Here is an 18,352-nt window from a genome sequence, read left to right on the forward strand (position 1 = left end):
GCTCTGGGTAGCTCAAAAGCTTGTCTCTCTCCCCAACAGAAGTCGGTCCAGTAAAAGCTATTACCTCACCCACCTTGTCTCTCCAGAATTATAAATATGTTATTTGTGGCTCTCCGTTGTAGACACTGGACAGTGCCAGGAAAAATGGTAATTGTGCAGCAAGAGAGTTTGTTCTTTGCATAAGATCATTCCGATGCTGAAAATTTGTTACATTCTATGGCGCTGTCGCCAAAGAATGGCTTTCAGAATGTGGCAATGGAATTTAGAAGTGAGAAAAGGCACTTAGTGTTAGAGATGATTGGATGGAGTTTGCTGAGGTGAAGTCAGTTTTCTGGGCCTGATATTTGTACTTTAATGGCATTCCTTTACTAAATGTTCTGTAACTTTCGGACATTGTTCTGGTGCAGAACCAACAAGGGACTGGTTTGACAGAACAAGTAGGACATAAATTTGCTGCTCTTCTTCACAAGAAGAGAAGTCCAGGAGAAGGCTTTTGCGTTTGGGTCAGGATCAGGCAGCCTTCACGTCTAGATCTGGGTTAGGTTCTGGCTAAGCTCTTTCTTTCTACAGTGACTCATTCTCTTATGCCAGACTCCTGGATAAAATATATGTGGAATTATTTGTTGTGATGTAAACTTTTATTGCAATTGAATGGTCACATTACTCATGAGTGGGACAGTCACAAATGGCTTTTGCATGGCATCCTCAAGGGTTAGCTCCTACTACCCTTTTTCTCAACTTGAGTTTAGTCCAGCTACCTAGGTAATAAGCAAGGTAAGATTATCAGAATCTGCCCCACGTGAGTGTTCATATGATCCTACACCACTGGGCATTTTGCATATGCCACATGTCTTACAAAGAAACGACTTTGGGGGTGTTTGAGAGTTTACAGCTGTTGATTGGGACCATATTTTTGGATTCCTCTATCTCTCAGGCAGCAAAGATCACCAAGAACGTTTCTTACCATTTGCACACGGGAAGGATGTTACACCCTATGGAACCTGAGTCCATATGTCCAGCCATGGTAAAAACAAAATCCACCAACCTCTCACTTCTGACTTGGGAATAGAATTTAGGGCCTGATCCAACTTGTGTTGAAGGCAGAGGAAAATCTTCAGTGGGACGCGGGTCGCAAAGAGCCAGCAAACTTCACTGGAATGACTCCAGATATGAATTTTGTTTCCCGAATGCCTGAGTTTTTTTTAACATGCTGAATTAATTTTCCTTCTCTGGGAAAGCTGGGCTAAAAATCCAAGTTATACATTATAAAAAGGGTCCTGAACAAATCAAGTGCCAAATTCTGATCTTCGTTACACTGGTGTAAATCTGGATTAACTCAATTGTGCATCAGTGGAGATACTCTGGATTTACACAGATCAGTATCTGGCTCCAAAACAGGAGCCTGCTACAGGACATCAGACATCTTATCTTTTATCTTCTATCTTTTATCTTATCCAATCCAGGAGGTGACCATCCGTTCTTGTGTCTTTTAAATAAGTGCAATTCAGTGGAACTATTTTCCTAGCTCTTGATATCAGCACTCTGAGTCTGATCTTGGTTTCACTCATGTTGGATACTAAGGTAATTAATCAATGGAACAGCTTCCAAGGGAAGTAGTAAATTCTCTGTCCCGTGGAGTCTTTAAATGAAGATTGAACGTCTTTCTAAACGTTCTGTAGTGAGATCACAAGTCACTGGGCTCAAAGCAACAATTACTGGGTGAAATTCTCTGGCCTGTGTTATGCAGAAGGTCAGAGTAGCTGATCATAATGGTCCCTTTTGGCCTTAAAAATCTATGGTTGAAATCATGGCCAGGGTGGATTGATTTAAATCAAGGCAATTTAAATCATTGATTTAAATCATTGATTAAATCACCAAGAGAAAATTGATTTAAATCAAGTTTCCCACTGATACTTCTTCACACATGTCTTAAACAATGGTGCAAATCTGATCACTAAAACATGTTAATTTACAACTCAGTACAGCATTTTACGACATCTAGGAGGGTATACTTTGTGTAATTTTTTAGATAACTTGATTTTTATTAATTTAAGAAATAGTACATAATACTCATTACCTGTGTCAAGCTGCAGATGCAGCATCAGTACATTAGGAATGGTAAGAACTAAATCACACACGCAAACACAACAGCAATTATATTTTATTAAACTAAATCTTAACTGTTACAGAAATGTTTCACGTTTGCAATTGCAGCAGTCTCCTGAGTTGCCGGCTGACAGCTGTCGTTCAACCCCTCTCCCCCCCCCCTTTTTTTTTTTAATTTTCAAGTTTTATTAACTCTAACAGACAAGTCATCACAACACTAAACGTACGCTGTCCTTAAAACTTCTACAACTAGCTCTCATCTTCCCCACTCCCACTGTCATTTTTATTTATAGACAGAAACAGAAATACGAGTTTTCCTACTTTTTCAACTCCCAGTCGATTTCTTAGCTTGGAGTGAATAATACCAAATGATGAGAATATTCTCTGTGCCTGCATAGGAAGCTACTGCAGTGAAATGTTGGCTTAGCAACTGAAGGAACTCTGTTTCAAGGTGCCTGGCTAATGATTTCCATCAATTCAGGGGATTGACTTTGTTCAAAACATCATCAGTAAACATGTACTGTTTAAATGGTTCCGCTCCAGTCCTAAAATGTATTATGACTGGCATAACTGAGGAGTGATTTTGAGATGCTCATGCCACGGCAGCAACATCTTCTTCAGAAGTTAGTCATTTATCTTTATATCTGGGGTCGAGAATGTTTGCAAGAAAATGAGGTGGAGTTAATGCTTGATCCATTCGCTTCTTTATTGCCTGCAGTTTAACTTTCTGATGAAGTATTTCTTTCTTCAATGTCTCTTGAAGTGCCTTCCAAATTTCAACAGCATCAGCAATGCAGCAACCATTTCTCTGAAGTTTGTTTAAGGCTATGGATATAGGCTTCAGTATACTGAGCACATCCTCTACATTCCTCTTTAATCCAATGTTAGATACTTCGGATGAGATACTTCCATTTATTTTATCACGGTTTTCTTCACAAAGTTTTATGAGAATAAGCCAGTTCTTAATAAATTGTTCAAAACAATCAACCACAGAATTCTATCAAACATCTTGAGGGCGAATTAGTTTGGATCCTTCTTCTCTCTTCAGTGAAGCTGAAGTAATATGGTTGTTACAGAAGTATTTTGCGACTTCAATAACATTTTCTTTTATTCCTGGAGAAGACGTACTTAAGTCTTTGGCTAAAAGATGCATTAAATGGGCACGGCAGCCATATGTTGTTAAGGAGCATCCTTCCGTTTCTTCTTCTAAGTATCTTCTCATCTTTGCCCCGTTTGCCCCGTGACAAAACTGCGCACGTGACAGTTGAATTTTTGTTCACAGTTTATTACAGCTTTCACTGCCACTTCTTTTAAAGATTCTGTTGTGTGGGCATTTCCCGATGTATCTATTGTTTCTGAAAGATATGCAACCCCATCTTCTGTTGTCACAGTGGCACATATTACTGGATTATTTTGTACACTGTTCCACCCATCAAGCTTAAACGGGCAAATTTCCCCTCAGTACTTCTTGCACACTGTTCAAGTTCCTTCTCAGACACTGTATCTAGCAACCTTCCTCCAATGTCTCTCTGCTTTTAAGATAGTGTCTTAACTAACTCTCTGCCTTGTTTGGCCCAGCTCCACCACCACATGATCACAGAACAACAACAATCCTATTCAGCCTGTGTCTTTCTTTGCACATGTGACTTTAGTCTGCTGAGAAACAGAAACTGAAAGCCCAGAACTTTCACGAAACAGGAGCTGGTAGCTAGGCTGGACAGACTAGAGCCATTAATTCATTTTTAGGAGACTGTAAGTGTAGGTTTAGCATGTTTGTGATGAGATTTAATGGTAACTGTTATTTTTTAAATGAGGGATAAATTTAGTATTTTATTGATGATTTAAAAAAAAAAAAAATCTGATTTAAATAAAAAAAATTCCGATTTTTTAAAATTACAAAAAAAATAAAATAAAAAATCATTTATTTTTATCCTGGCCCCATTGAAGTCAAGGGTGGTGCTGGATTCTCTATCTCTGGCAATTTTTAGAAATTGGATGCCTTTCTAAAAGATCTGCTCTAGATCACACAGGAATTAATGCAGGGAAGTCCTATGGCCTGTGTCCTGCAGGAGCTCAGTTTAATTGATCACAGTGGTCCCTTCTGGTTTTATAATTGTGAATCTATACTCTGTGAAGTCAATAGCAAAACTCTTTCGTTGCACTGAAGCCATGATTTCACACAGTGAATCTAGGTTTTGTACGGGTGTAACTCCATTTACTTCACTGGATCTACTCCAGGTTCACATAGGTTGTAACCAAGAGCAGAATCTGGCACTTGGGATTTTGTTTTAGTGCTACAGGTTTCTTTCTCTTTTATTGTGTGCACCACATTATGCTCACGTACACCACAAACAGAAGAATCAGCCTGCATTTTTCACGGAGCAAGCTTATGTCTGCAAATATAAAAGAACAGGTAATCAACTGGAATATGACAGCATGTTCATGCCCATGGAAGATCTTTTGTGTCACTGAGTAAATTGCCTAGAGGCTGCCTCCTGCGTTTATGGCTGAGTACGCAAGGTCACTATAATGGAGCTGTTACTGTTATTTAATATTACCTGATCTGTGTGACAATGATGAATATAAATTGTTTGCCAAATAATGAAATTAACATTGATGCATCGGGGACAGGGACACAGGGACAACAAATGCTATGAAAGTTTCTCACACTCTCCGTGTGTGAGATGCCTTCTTTCACAGCCACTGTGAGGTGCTGAGAACTCTCAGCTTACATGTAGGGACAGGCCTGTTGTTTTCAGCAGGGGCTTTTCTCCTTCCTCCTATTTTAAGTTGGTTGGATGGGTTTATAGAAATTAGAATTGGGAAAGGCCCATCAGATGACCCTGGCCATCTCCCTGCAATTGCAATATTGTTCTCTACAGTATATTTTACTAAGGCTTTGCCCCAGCTGATTTTAAAAGTCCTATTTATGTGTATTACAGCCAGGCTTGGCTGTGATCTTCCATTTATGAAGCAAGCCCTCTGTCAGCTTACTCCTAGGTGAAAGATGCAAACTGAGGTTCTGTACCTACAGTTATAGTCTCCAAAACCCAATGTTTTCGCTTGCAAACAAGAGAACCCCCGCTGCTTGTGTTGTCCTGTCTGCGATCTCCCCTGGAGACTTTGCAATCACTCCATTTGCATTTTGCTTAGACTGTAAATAGAGGTTAATTGTGAAGTATACAATACTCATCATACAGGTAGAGGGACCCATTAAATGTCTCTTGCCTGCAGGAGACCTGTTTTGCACCTTTTGGTGACCTGCCGCAAGCCACAGACCTGTCAGCATATATACAGACGTCCTTGCACACTCTCCATCCACTCAGTCCCAATGATTATGGGGACCAATGACATTAGATTTCACTAGAGACCTTATCTGACATTCTCTGGCAAACTAGTATGTGGATACCAGACACAGGGGATCCCTGTAACCTTATGCACGCCATGCCCTCTGCTAAGTCACAGCAACCCCAGAGGCATTCTGCCTAAACTTGTCCTCTGTGGGCCTCGGTACATTCGCCCTATTGTGACAGTCCAAGCTAGCCAGTACATTTATCTCCAGTTCGCTTGTGAACTAGAGCCGTAGCTCAGAGCTGTTTAAGTCTCCTGATTTCACCGTTTCCAGGTGTTGCACTCGCTACTGTGTGAATTTTTCCAGGCTCAGGGAAAGGACTTGTGCCAAGTGTAAACAGAGCAGATAAATGTGCTCATGTATTTTCTCTACACAATCGGATTGCGGATTGTGTATATATAATGCAGGATTGCGGATTGTGTATATATAATGCAGTTTATTCAAAGCAAAGCTATTTCCCATTGCTGAATGCCTCTCCTCTGTAGTTTGTTTGTTCATTGTTAAACACGATGTAAGAAAGGTATGGACTTTAACTTGGGGAAGTAATTAAGGTCGGTAGTTGGAAGGCAGACCGTTTATTGATGCTTGTACTTCAGGAATTGCTGGGATGACTGGGATGGTCCCGACTCAGTCAATCAAGACAGACTGATATGGGTTAGTGGCACATGCATTACAACAATACCATGGATTTATGAACGGAATTTCCATTCCAAACCTGGACGTAAATAGAAATCCGTAGCAGTGACTGCTCCATAGGAGTCTGTTTGCTTCATTGATAGTTCTTCAGCTAACAGCTGAGCTTGTAAGAGCAAACACTACCGTGGTATTTGACAGTGACCTTTGAACAAGATGTTCCTTGTTAGATGAAGTGTGACACTCTCTTTTTGCAGGCCACAGCGGTAGAGCATGGAGTTAATGATTCTTACATGTGCCACAGATAGAAGCATTTACACTGCAGAGAGACTCAATATTGAATATTGTCACAATTACAAAGAGGACAGAAACTCATCTAACTGCCCAAAGGGTATCTATTATTAATTTACATAGAGCCATAGATGTCCTAGATCTGTAGTGTCATAGATACATGGAGATGGAAACATAAAGCTTTACAAACAAAGCCTTAGTCCTGACTTGGTCAGGGTAAGAATTATAGGCCCCGATTCAGGAAGCATCTCAATTCAGGACAGCACTTACAGAAGTGCTGGAAGTCAACCTACTTCAGCACATGCTCGAGTGTTGTTCTGAATAGGAATGGACGTAAGTGTGTGCCTCAGTGTTTTCCTGAATTGGAGCCTTCATATGGAACCCAGAACACCCATTCTGAGGGAAATTCGGAAATCAGAACCAAAATCCACTCGCAAAGGTTTGAAATTTCCCACGGGATGGGAGGAGTCTGAACGTGTTCTTTTTAAAAAAAAATTTGAAATGACTTTTTTTTTTTCTTTCCCCCCTAAACAAAATTGACAAGATTCCCTCAGCTGCCTGCCTGCCTGGAATGCTACCAAGAAGCTGCAAGAAAAGCCCCAAAACAAATGCATTGCAGAGTGTTTCAGAGCCCAGGCCAGCTGACCCATGCTCACTCTACAGTGCTAAGAATGGCAGTGTAGACATTTCTTCTCGGGCTTTGAGACCCACCCCTGTTGCCAGGTTTCAGACCCAAAGCAGGACTGTCTGCATGGCTATTTTTATCCCCACATCACGAGCCTGAGGCAGTTAACCCAGACTCTGAGACTTGCTGCCGTAGGGTTTATTTTGTTCGCGGTGTAGACGAACCCTGAGAACCCCTATTCAAGCCAGGGCTCCCAGGTCCTTCAGAATATGTCTACACTGCATTGTGAACCTGGGTTTAGTCTCAGGTTTGAGCCCAACTCCCCCTACTGTCTATAGACAAATCTTTCTGATTCAGGTCAACAAGCACTCAGGACCTGGGTCCAACAACCAACCTGGGGGCGGGGAGGGCCAAGCCCAAATCCCACTGTGCCTCTGGTCCAAGCCCTGCCATTTTGCAGTGTGGACTTGGCTCAAGCCGCAGACCTGAATCAGAAGATCTGTAAAGTGCAGTATGGACGTATTAGCACAGTTGCAAGACCCAGGTCTAGCAATTGTAAATCCAGGTTTACAGTGCAGTGTGGATGCTCAGGCCTGGGCTTGGAAACACCGAGTCCACATGCCTGGTTCCCACAAACCCGTATTTACAATGCAGTGTAGACATACCTCCCCTCCCCGGCAGTCCTGGCTCTGCAACTGCTTGCGAGCTGGTAGGAAATCAGGCAGGTCTCGCCAAATGTGTCAATTCCGAGGCATTTTGCAGTGGAAAAACATTCTCTTGGAAAACTGCCAACCAGCTCTGTCTTAATCACGGTAAAATGACAGCGTGAACACTTCTTTCCCCAAACCCTTGTCTGTGTGTCTGTGGTAGCCTAAAAGGTAGAGAAACAGCTGTAAATTTTGAAGACAAGATAAAAATCATACAACATACTTATTATATGACATCTGATTCATTTTGATGGTCTAAACGAAAGAAGATTAACTTGTGGTTTACATTGTATATTAAGGTTCCATTTATAAAGGGTTAATAATTAATAGGTGTTTTAATAAATGGGTAGTCAATTATTCTAGATTATTACAGAGTCCAACACTTAAATAGAGCCATGTTCTCTGAACACCTATAACATCTTCCACTGGTGCGTTTATAACTAGAGCACATACTACTCACATGTATACTGTGCTTCGGACATCTATTATAACCCTTTATAAATTCTATATTGATGGAACCTTAATATAAACTATGGCCAACTCAGATGTATCCTTTTGAATGCACATGTAGTCGTTGATGTAAGTTTATTTAAAATCTTTGGTTTCAGTGAAAGTACAGCATTTAATATTTTCTTTGAGTGCTTTGCATTCTTCAGGAGAGTTCTGCAGAAAGAGCTGATTGTGTGATCTGAAGTTGATTCACACACCTCTTTGTTTATGGCCCAGATCATTAAGAAGTCAGTTCAACGAGCAATCATGCTGGTTTTTTTACAGCACGCTTTTGGAATTTTGTGACCCATTTGAAAAATACAAAAACATTCAATTCAAAACTTAATTTGTGGAATAACAGAGCCATTTTGGCTGTTTTTAAGATGTTTATTTTAGTAATGCACTTTTGGCTTTTTTCCCGGATTCCCACTGAAGAACCCACAGTGAACAATCATTTTCATTTGTAAAATGTTATTAAGCCCTCTTATGTATAATTTTACTCTTTGAATTTTGTTTGTTTAAGGTGGCCGCCAATCTTTTAAACTTAATTTTTAAAATTTTTATTTATTTGTGTTTTCAGTAGCACCTACAGGCATCAGCCAAGATCCAGGCCTCATTGTATTAGGCATTGTACAAAAATAACATAAGACATATTCCCCGCCCTGAAGAATTTACAATCTAAAGAGACAAACTGGACATATTATCCCTGTTTTTCAGATGGGGAGTGAGACTAAAGGAAGTCTGTGGTAGAGCTGAGAACTGAATTTGCATCATTCAAGACTCAGTACAATCTCTTAACCACAAAATCACCCTTTCTCCAAATCAAGCCATCAGCTGAGATCACAGTTACTGGGGGATAGTTTATAAATAAATTAAAATAAAAAAGTTCTATGCCCCAGCTGGGATTTAACTCACAAGGGCATTATTTCTAGAACTGGTTGCAATTCTTTCGACACAACAGTTTTTCTGTTGAAAAATGCAGTTTCATCAAAATGTAACTGTTTTGTGGGAAGGTGTTGCATTTGACAAAATTATCAAGAGGAAAGAGTGGAAATGAACCCTTGTGATTGGAAAAAAGTGGACACAAGTCGTTTTGTTTGGATAACCTTAGAACATTTCATTTTGATTTTATCCTTTAGATTTTATAATAAAATTAACCTTTAAATCCATTATTTTATATGTATAAATATAATTTAAAAGTGGGAAAAAAAATGACTCAAAATGACAAAGGTGAACTACAAAGATTTTACCTTACTGACGTAACACGTTTCCAACATCAAAATGAAATATTTCAAGAATCTTGAATCCAATTTTTTCAGACTATTTTTGTTTTGCAGGAAACTTCAAACTATCATCTTTTCATTTTGATTTGGGAGTAATTCCCCCTCCCCTCAAAAAAAAGTCACAATTTTCCTTCAGAACAGAATTTTCCACTTTCCGACTGGCTTGAATTATTTTGTTGTCCCTTTTGGTTATTAAAATCCCAGGGGTGGTGGACAGTTTTAAACAGAAACAGCTGGAGGAATGAGTGCGTCGTAACTCAAACCGTTCATCCAAAGATCTCAAACTGCTTTATAAAGGTGTTTTAATATTGGTATCTATCACCATTTTACAGAGCTGGAGATTGAGACACAAGGAAGCTTAGAGCTTAATCTAGCCTATCCATTGTCTTCACTGGCATTTGGATCATCTGTAGTGACTTGCCCATACCCAGGCTTAGATTCTAGGTAGCTTCATTCCACAGAGTGTGCTCTACTCACTAGACCACAGCATTTCTTCATTGGAATAGACATTTATAGGCTTTAAGATTCTATTTTATTAAGATATTTAAAGATCTTGGAGAAATGGTCTGCTCTTGGGGCGAAACCTCTCCTATGGGGAGATCTTAAATGGGACCGTTGGATTCACACAGGAGATGAATCCTGGAAATCTTATGAGCTTGAGGCTCTATGGGGAAGCCATGCTCTCTTGGATCTTGGGCTGCTCACATGGGAACCCTGTCCTTCCCGAGCCTGAACCCTAAAACCCTCACTTTGAGTGATGACAAAGGCAAGGAGGGGAGCTGATGCTGATTCAGTTATCTCCTGCCAGGAAATCTCTTTGTAGCTGAGCATGATGTGCTGTATAGAGCTGATGTTTCCTGGATTTGCCTTCCTTCCAACTTGTAGCCCATGTTCTGGTCCCCTGGAGCCCCCCAATCCATGAAGTTCACGCTAAGAGCCTTGTGCAGGCTCAGGGAGCGCTATATCCACTGTGCATGTCGCGTAGCTATGGCTGTCTTCCTCTTCATGGTTCCCTTCCCATTTCCACCCAGCTTGGGTCTCATAATACCTCCATGAGGGGAGCCTCTGATTTGCTACTGCCATAGTTACACTATAGGGATTATCAGCTGAAGCAAAAAAAAAAAAAACACATTTCTGTGCTCCCTCAACAATTTCTGTCCATGTAAATATCGGTGTACTTTTTCTTTGTGAATGAAGTTTGCAGCTTTCAGAGCTCTGCTTCACCTCTCTAGTGGAAGTAGAGTAACCTCTTTACTGTGAAAGAAACGTCCTTATGCAGGGATGCAGATGAACTGTGTGTGTAATAGAGAGAGTGAGATTTGCATTACGCTCAGAATGAACGATTGTCGTGATGGTAAATTGCACATCCTTTTAATAAAATGACCCCGTGTGATATTTATGGAAATGCTTCCCCCATTTATTATGGCACAGAAAATATTTCTGAGAATCAAGGAGTGAAGCAATGGAGAATAGCATCTCTACGACTGTCCATTGTATCCAGCAATGATGTCACAGCATCTTGTGTCTTCTCTTGTGGCTATATAGTCTGATCTGTGCAGAGCTAGGCTGCAAACACATGTTACGTAAGAATGTTTAGGATCCCACTGAACACTTGGCATGATGCTTGATCCTTTTTTCAATCAGTCTTTCGCATCTGTCTTCCTCAAAGTGTTTATAACTTTTATTGGTAGTTGCTCTCCATTCAGATCTGTCTTTGGCTGTGTCTTCAAAGTTATCAATGTACCACATGAGCTGAGATTCTGCTTCTGCGTGTCTTCGAAGTGTTTACGTTGACCATTCTTTCTGTGCTTTCTGAGTTTCAGCTCACCATAGGGGACTTTTTCAGGAGTCTGTCATCACCTGTTCTGATGACACGACCCATCCGTCTAGCGTGAGCTTTGATAATCATCGCCTCACTGCTCATTGTTTTTGTTCTTTCAAGGACAAAGCATCAGAATGGAATCGAGGCAGATAAGAATTTCCATACTGGACAGTACTGCTGATGATAAAGGAAGCTGTTCCTGAGCCACATGTTGACACTGGAAACCAACCGTACAGTATGATTGTTGTTGGAGGAGAAAGTTAATCACTTAGCTTGCCAATCCCAAGCATTCAAAAAGAATGGGACAGCCCGCTCCTCCTCCTCCCAATCATGAGATTGGCTTAAAAATCATGAGATTGGAAATAAACATTTGGGTTCTTTTTATTTGCCTGTTGGTTTTTGAGCTAGTAGGTTTCAGGGTTTTCTCTAGAGCTAGAAAATTAGTTTTAAGAGAGAGAAAAAATCAGGATCCTCATGTAATCCAGGAGCTGTGGCTTTAAGAAAAGCACCAATGGTGATGGTAATATTACCAAGAGTTGGTAATATTGTAGTGATACCTGGTCTTCCTGAATATAGCTCTTTCGACCCAAGGATTTCATGGGATTGCAAACGTAGTCTCTTAACTCCCTTGTGAGGTAGATAAATATTCTCCCCATCATACAAATGGCCAAACTAAGGCACAGAGAGGTTATTAGGCTGATGCTGTATCACAGAGTGAGTCACTGGCACGAATAGAATGGTAGATTCTTGGCTCAGAGGCCCATTGTCTAGCCACTCGACCACAGCAAAATGAGATGGTTCGCTGATCTTCAGCTCTAGCATTACAGCCAGTTCCTTTAATGGGAGCAGTCTTGCCTTTTCCCCCCTCTAGTGTTATCATTTTAGCAGCACCACTGCAATGACAGTTTCCAATCAGCTGCCAGCTTTCTAGTGTTTCTAAAGCAACATGTATATAGAATAATAGAAGTGTAGGACTGGAAAGGTTTTCAGTAGGTCATCTAGTCCAACCCCTGCACTCAAGGCAGGACTAAGTAATAATTAGACCATCCATGACATGTGTTTGTGTAACCTGTTCTTAAAAATCTCCCATGATGGAGATTCCACAGTCTTCCTAGGCAATTTGTTCTGGTGCTTAGCTACCCTGACAATCAGGAAGTTTTTCCTAATGTCCAACCTAAACCCCCCTTGCTGCAATTTTAGCCCATTGGTTCCTGTCCTATCCTCAGAAGTTAACGAGCAATTTTTCTCCCTCCTCTTTGTGACAACCTTTTATGTATTTGAAACTTGTACTTATGTCTTCTCTTCTCCAGACTAAATCAACCCATTTTTTTTTTTTCAATCTTTCTTCACGGGTCATGTTTTCTAGACCTTAAAACATTTTTGTTGCTCCACTCTGGACTGTCTCCAGTTTGTCCACCTCTTTCCTGAAATGTGGTGTCCAGAATTGGACACAGTTGAGGCCTTATCAGCACTGAAAAAGTGAAAACTGGAGAAACTCTACTGTGGTAATGGGCTCTAGGGGTACCGTTTACATCTTCCTGCACCATTTAGCCCAGCAACCTGCCCTCACACCCTATTTGTGTGCAGTTGTCTGTGGCCTTTAATTCCCCAGTATATCCCAGAATCCTTTGCCCAGGAAAAGGAGATGAATGAATAAGTACAACAAGAGGAGCATGGAGCAAGAGGGGGATTAGGACAGAAATAAGACCAGAGATGAATGCGAGGTGAGGTTATGTAGGGGGAAGAGTTCAAAGAAGCCCTGAAATTATTTTGTTGCGTGGCACACATTTTTGGTGGCTCTGAGCCCCATTTAAGCCTTAAATCCCTCCTAAGACTCCCGGTAATTCCCAAAGAAGAAATGCAGCCTTTGTATTAAAGTGGTTGGCTGATTTGTACTCTGCTTTAAAAATCACATTTGCTCACTTTTCCTTTTTTTTTTTTTCCTAAATTGGGAGCTACTTTTTTCCTGGTTTAAGGAGGTAGCAGAGCTTTTTGATTTGCACATGGAAGATATAGGCAGAAGAGTGAAGCAGTAAAGAAGTGCATTGTGCAGATGCAGCTTTTGGGTCAGACTTTGCTCTCTGCTACACCAGTGTAAATCTGGAGTGGTTCCATTGGCCTTAGTCCACCAACTCTGGAAATAAAAAACAGCAGCACTTGCCTCTCTGTTTCTAATCAGTTTATTTTTCTGCATTTCAGCTGCATTTTTATTGGAGAAAAATGCTTTCCTGTAGGATTCAGTGCAGATGAAAATATGCCTGGCCTTGTAGCCCCAGAAGAGAGAGGATGAACATCTGCACTGATTTCTGAATTCAGTGAACAAGGCCCCAAAGAAGCATGTGCACATACACCTATGTATAGGCTTGGCAGAATTAGATTTTTATTTTTTATAACTTCAATGGATAATATTCGTTTATTTTAAAGCATTTTTTCCAATTTTTATTGACTTAAATTTTCAGTTGTGCAAAACTGTGGGTTTTAAGCATTTTTCGTTTTGTTTTTATGAATTTGAATTTTCACAGTTGCAGAAAACTGGGGGGGATGTCAGACAACAGGAGGGCCAGACGCTCATTATTTAATGACAGTAGACAGTTGTATGTGTGTTTATGGCGAAATTGACATTTACTGACGTTTACTGAGAAAAATCTAATTCTTCCAAGCCTACATATGTGCAACCAATCTGTGCCTCCAAATTATGACTCCTGGTCACCTGCTAAACCTCTCCAAAAAACACAGGCTTTCACGACTTGAGCTACAGGAGACTCTGTTAGCTGTAGCAGTTCCTGTCTTCTGTAGACCTCAGTTTCATGAAAGGGCAACAAAATCACATGTGCTTGAAGAGGTCTGACATTCCATCCAGTAGAAGGCAGTGGTGTACACACCCTCTGTCTCAGGGTCAGGCCCTATCACATAGTACCATAAATAGTTCCATTGTAGCCCTATGGCAGCACTCCTGGCCCACCTTGAATGCTACCTTGTCTGCTGGCCTATTTAAAGCCACCTCCTATTTTTGTGCATAGATCCCTTTGCAAGGGATCCCGTGCACAGTTCCACTGTAGAGGATTATATGATGCAGACGGCCTGGGGTGCTCCACCCTAACCAGAGTGAATTCACACATTAAGCATAGGATCAGAGTCCCCCTTCTCCCTTCAAACCGTCTTAAAGTGCCTGAACTGGAAATTTATTGCATTTAAAAAGAAAAGGCTGTTTCCTGTCTGTATAAGTCACACATAGTGTTGTTGGTCCAATAAAAGATATCACCTCACCCACGTTGTCTGTCCAAGTCACACACAGTCCAGACAGAAGTAATGCTGATTGGCTTTCAAAGAGGAGAGGAGAATATAAATGCATTGTGATCAGAATTTGGATGAGGGCAGTTAATTAAAAAACCCCACCAATGTGAACATGTGGCTTTGAATCAGTTGGCTAAATTCTCCTCCCCCTTATCCCTCCGCCCCCCCCCCAAAAAAAAAAAAAAAAAAAAAAAAAACTGTGTGGGGCTCTGTCTAAAGGTTTCAACAATCACTAATGGTAATGCATTGCTTCTGTAGTGAGTTATGAGTAGAGAACTACCGTGATGGATGACATAAAGCTGTTGAAACAAATTTGATGAGCAGGCTTTCTTTGTCTGATCTGACTCCAGTGAAATGGCAGAAGTTGGTTTAGATCCCATAGATAGATTCAGCTTGACAGGTCCTGGGTGGGGGGAATCCTAACAAGAGTCTGCAATAAACACGTCCCTGTAAAAGGAAGGGACAAAGTTAGCTCGGCCCCATGGATCACTAGAAAAAGAAAATGAGACTAGTGAGGATAAAGGCCCAAAAGGGAGGACAGGGAGGAAGATTGGCAACTGCTATTAGGTCGATAGAAATCAGTGCAAAAAAATCCAAAGGCCACAATTTTAAAAAAGTGGGTTGCCAGGTTGAGACCCTTGAAAAGGGGCTTGATTTACAAGGGGTCGGGTGGTCAGCATTTTCTGAAAATTGGGCATCTTTAAGGCGTCCCAAAATTGGGCACCTGAAAACTGATGCAGCCAAAATCACTAGGCGGTTTGGAAAATTCTGGCTGGGTTATTTTTTCTGCCTGTCAGTCCTGAAAATTCAAACAGGCTCCCTCTGCATCCCACGTCATCACTAATTACAAAGCTTCAGCAGTCAGAACTTGGCCGACAACTTGATTGACGTGTGAGCAAGACTACAATCCAGCTGGCTCTCCTATGGCTCTGTTAGCTTCCTGTGATGAATCCGACACTAGTCGATAATAGAGACTGGGTACTAGATTACCTGGACCACTGTTCTGATTTGATTCTATACGGCAATTCCTATGTTCCCCCCGGTGATGCTGATTTAATGGGAGTTTCTGACACTAAAGCAAGCCGACAGGAGTAGAACAGACACAGAGGCCAGGAATGGTGAAAAAGAAGACATTTGTACACAGTGCCTTCTCTGGCTATTGCTGCGCTTTAAATATTTTAAAGGCCATAAATCTGCTGGTTCTGCCTGAGAAATTTATGCAAAAATGGTGCTACATAAGATGTGGGGAAGTTAGACTAGCTTAATCATTATTTTATACCAGCTAAAATACAGTACTTTTAATTTTGCTAATTTAAGTACATTTGGAAGATCTTTGGCTCTATAAAACTAACTGCATCGTTCAGATACATTAGAGAATGGGCTTTTGAAGTCGGAGCATCAGAGAGGAAAGAGCCCAGTGATGGGAGTCCTGAGTTCTGATCCTGTCGCTGTCACTGGCCTTGGGAAGGGGCTGGATTTTCAAAGCTCCTTCAGAGCCTAAAGAGGCAGAGAGGTGCCTGAGACTACTATGGAGGCTCGAATGGTCTGCTTAGCTGCTGTCATCCTGCTTTCCTGCTCATCAGCGCCTTGGGGCTTAAGATCGAAGTGTGACCCCCACAGAAATGCCCAAAGCCTTGAGAAATAGGGCACAGATCTAGAAACAGTCCAGACTCCCCTGGCAATACTTCTACACCGCTAACCCAAAACTCATGAGTTAATAGACTCCCCTGGGCTTCAAAGGGATTTGGGTCAGACCCTTTGGACAAAAGCAGCCCCTGGTTTTGGCTGTCCTACCTGAGACACCCTGATTTTTTTTCAGAGGAGCTGAGCACCCACCGTGCTCATTGACTTCACTACTAGTTGTGGGTGTTGAGCGCCTCTGGATTCTAGGCTCAAGCGGGGCACTCGAAATTAATGCACACGGTTGGCAATTTGGCGCTGGATCTCTCTGCGCCTCTCTTTCCTGATGTGTAACGGGGGAGAATCTTTGGCAGCGAGGAGCAAAGCCCAGTGCAGCTCCGCCCACCCCACGTTTAACCGTTTTATTTTTAGCCAGTTTAAACCAGGGCTCGACAAATCCCAGGCGCCAGGTTGCCATGGCGCCTGGAAATTTAATTCTGGCGCCTAATATTTCTCCTGAGGGAGTGGCCGCCGCGCTCCGGCCAGGGCGCCACTGCCTCCACGTGCAGGGCTGAGAGCGGGGAGCGCTGCAGCTGCCGCTTTCCGGCCAGAGCGCCCCGCCGCTGGGCCCACGTTGTGGGAGAGGGGTGGGGGGGAAGCGGCAGGGCCGGGAGGGGAGAGCGGCTGCTGCGTTCCGGTCAGGGCGCCCCATCGCTGGGCCCACATTGTGGGATGAGGCAGGGCTGGGAGGGGAAAGCGGCTGCCAGGGCGCCCTGCCGCTGGACCCACGTTGTCTGGCTCCTTCATTTTTGGGCTGGCTCCCAGCTCCAAAGAAAATTTGTCGAGCCCTGGTTTAAACGGATTTTTTTTTTAAAACGAATGTTTACATCCCTGGTGCCTTGGACATGTGAAATGCTGCGCAGTATGAACGCGATCCACCATTAGAACCGTACAGCATCTGGGGGTACTCCCGTGGCTACGAAATATCGATAGGTATCTTACTAATGGTGGAGATTCCACTGACCCTGATGCCCTTGAAAACAGGGCCAGATTGTCTCAAGCTCTAGCAGACTGTGCAATAAGCCCCCTTTCTCATCCACCATGCTAGACTTACCCAGATCTTGGGTTCACGTCCTGTGTGGAGTAGAGAGGCTGGATTTCACCTGCTCCCTTCAGCGAGCAAAGGGATGGAGACCGGGTGGAGCCACGGCTCTTTGCCACGCCTTCCCCAATGCTCTGGCCGATAGTTGGCTGGGCCCGTGGGGAGGGGGAAATGAGGGGGAAATGAGTCCGAGGGTGCGGTGGCTTACAGAGTTGTGACCAAGGGCACAGACTAGCCCTCAGTTTTTGGATCTCTGGTGGAAATATTTCAGCGTTTTACACCTTTCAGGTCCAGTCCTCTTCCCTTTTAGCTAACGCAACATCATTGTTAGGTGCCTCAGAAACACCCAAGATAAACAGACAGACAGTTTCAATTTCCACCAGATATCAGAATTTATTCCTACATTTAAGTCTGATGATAGCTATAAAATTTCAGATTATGGAGTTATTTCACTGCTTTCTAAAGCCCCATAACTTCCGGAGAAACGAGCCCCACGACAAATGAATGGATCTGATTTGCAAGTGTTCAGAAGATTTTGGATTCCCATCAGTCTGGCGGTAGCGTTAGCAGCATTATCACTGTGATCCGTGAATTAACAAATGATATTCCCTTGCCTACAGAGTAGGGTAAAATGATGGGGCTGGCTGAAGGTTTTGGTTCAGGAACCCTGTTGCCTAATCACAAAGAAGCAAATCCTGCTTCTTTACCTTTTAGTTGAGGAAGGCCCAGAATGCAGTTGACTCAATATAAACTCCTGGAAGTATCCTCTTGGGTAGGGAAGGGAGCAGGAAGTGGCAAACCTGCGAAAGAATCTTCATCTTGGTGGCTACTGGGGATTGTGCTGCCTTTACTGGTGATCAAAGTCTGGGCCCAATAATCCTCAGATAGTGGGGGTCCAGTCCTTGATCGAAACAAATGACACCAATAAGTCGATCAGATATTGTGAAGCAGAATAGAAGTGCTTAGACATTTGGTTCAACCCTTCCTTAGCTTTTCATCAGCATATTTATTCACTACCTAACTAATGA

The 18,352-nt window shown here is 42.3% G+C and overlaps 1 protein-coding gene across 1 annotated transcript in view; it reads left to right on the forward strand.

Annotated features, from left to right (window-relative positions):
* Positions 1-18,352, forward strand: part of SFMBT2 (Scm like with four mbt domains 2) — a 164,082-nt gene that overhangs the window by 53,193 nt on the left and 92,537 nt on the right. The gene's annotated exons all lie outside the window — the stretch shown is intronic.

This window comes from Emydura macquarii, unplaced genomic scaffold (assembly GCF_026122565.2).
Source record: "Emydura macquarii macquarii isolate MOO-44397 ecotype Brisbane River unplaced genomic scaffold, CSIRO-AGI_Emac_v2 contig_3470, whole genome shotgun sequence".
NCBI lineage: Eukaryota > Metazoa > Chordata > Testudines > Chelidae > Emydura > Emydura macquarii.